The sequence below is a fragment of the Plectropomus leopardus genome, unplaced genomic scaffold (genome assembly GCF_008729295.1).
Source record: "Plectropomus leopardus isolate mb unplaced genomic scaffold, YSFRI_Pleo_2.0 unplaced_scaffold12682, whole genome shotgun sequence".
NCBI classification, from domain to species: Eukaryota; Metazoa; Chordata; class Actinopteri; order Perciformes; family Serranidae; genus Plectropomus; species Plectropomus leopardus.
The window spans coordinates 1-1,866 of record NW_024613484.1 but is presented as its reverse complement, the minus strand read 5'-3'; the positions used below and the strand labels follow the sequence as shown (position 1 = coordinate 1,866).

General features: G+C 43.9%; 1 pseudogene; it reads right to left on the bottom strand.

Annotated features, from left to right (window-relative positions):
- Positions 1-91: 91 nt before the first annotated feature.
- LOC121963824 lies at positions 92-1,534 on the bottom strand (annotated as a pseudogene).
- Between the last annotated feature and the right edge of the window lie 332 nt (positions 1,535-1,866).

The window sequence follows — 1,866 nt, the reverse complement described above, 5'->3', positions numbered from 1 at the left end:
AATAATAATAATAATAATATAGCATGCGCAGTTTTAGGCCTATGCAGATCATTTTAAAGTGCATTTAGTTCAATAATAAACCCGTTCGTACCTGAGATGTGCAACGGTCTGCTGTGGATGCTCCCCGGGCTGAGCGGGCTCCCTGCAGAGGCCCGCTCCACCAGCAAGCCGTGATCCGCCCGGCAGAGCAGCTCGTCGTCCCGCAGCGAGAACTCGTCCCCGGGCAGGAGGTGACGGCAGCAAACCGAGCACCGAAAACACTCCATGTGGTACACATTGTCCCGAGCTCTCATCACCAGGTCGCTGCTGCAGAAGCCCATGTTACACTTTGCGCATTTGATGCCAAATAACCTGAAAAAGGAGCGCGGAGACTGCGTTGGTGTCTTGCAGTTATTGTTGAATTAAATTAATTTGATGTTGATCTCAGTTCATGTCTAAAGAAGCGTAAAAAATGTGAATTTTGCTCACAGAAAATAATAAAAATCTGAATGCAACAAAAAATCTGCAGGTGATGTTTGTGCACTTTTGCACACCCTGCGCATTTGTAAATGAACTATATTAAACTATTAACTATGTAGGACCAGCACGCTGACTCTAAAATGCAGGAGAATAAAAATACTAAAAACTCTGCTGCACTCCTACCTTGTATAATCTCGTTTACAGTAAGTTTTTCCGTCTCGGACGAAGCAAGTGCAGGTCTCGTCCAGGTACTGGCTGCACTCTGCACACTTGAGACAGGCTGCGTGCCATTCCAGGTCCGGGGAGACTCTCAGGATGTACTGGTCGTGTATCTGACTTCCACAGCCCACACACATTGCGATTCCCGACTTCTCTGCGTGAGGAGGGGAATGCGTTAATGCAACACAGTGCGCGCTCTTTTAATCCCCATGACATCCCTGTTAAACCCCCTTTCACCCCTTCACCTTAAAGAGAGAAAATGTTGCGCTCGCGTCGCAACAAACATGTGCGTGCTTCCAGGAATATTACAGAATTATTATAATAAGGCCACGGGAGCTAAAAATATCACCAAGTAACCTCAAACGCACAAGAAGCACAGTTACAATATAAGTTTCTATTATATGGAAATTCAAAGTTATTTTATTTATTTATTTTTTGGTTTGGATAGGTCTGTGGATCACGCCTTTGTTTCAGTTTTCTACTCCGCAAATTAATCGAGCAATTAAACATCAAATTCAAAATACTAAGCGCCGATTATGAGTTACAAATAAAATTTAAAACTCACAACAAACCCAAAATTACACTATGTAGAAACAGAAAAAGGAATTTGCCTTACTTTTTGAATGATCCCCCATATCATCCAAGAAAGAAGTATTGAGCAGAATATCCACCATACAGGAGAAATAGCCCAGTGCAAGCCGACAGATGGAGGAGAGGAGCGGCAGAGGAGACCGTCCCGTCCTTGGCTGGATGATAAACTTGTATTCCTCCACCGAGAGGTGGAGAGAAAACAAAGATCCTCGACCAGTGACGTCTGCAAACCTGGACCTCTGTTGGTCCGAGGAGAGGGTGCCATGCAAATCTGCTTCTGGACCCCTGCGCTTTTTTTTCTTTCTCGACTCTTTGGACTGACTGGCTGTGAGAGTATTTTTCTCGTGTTTTTGTCCCCCCCAGCTGCCGGCCCTTCCCTGTCAGTGAAAGCAATTACCCTGGTAACCAACAGACAATTATAGGGAATTTACTGTGCCATATCAAATGTGACTTAAAAAGCTTCTTTTTTCCTTTGCGTCACATACCCTTAACATGTATATGGTTTATGGATCATGATGCGTTATGTTTCGGGCAAGCTTATCCTCATCAGTAGGATGCGTATTTTATAGTGTAGTTTGTTTGATTATCTTTTTTTTT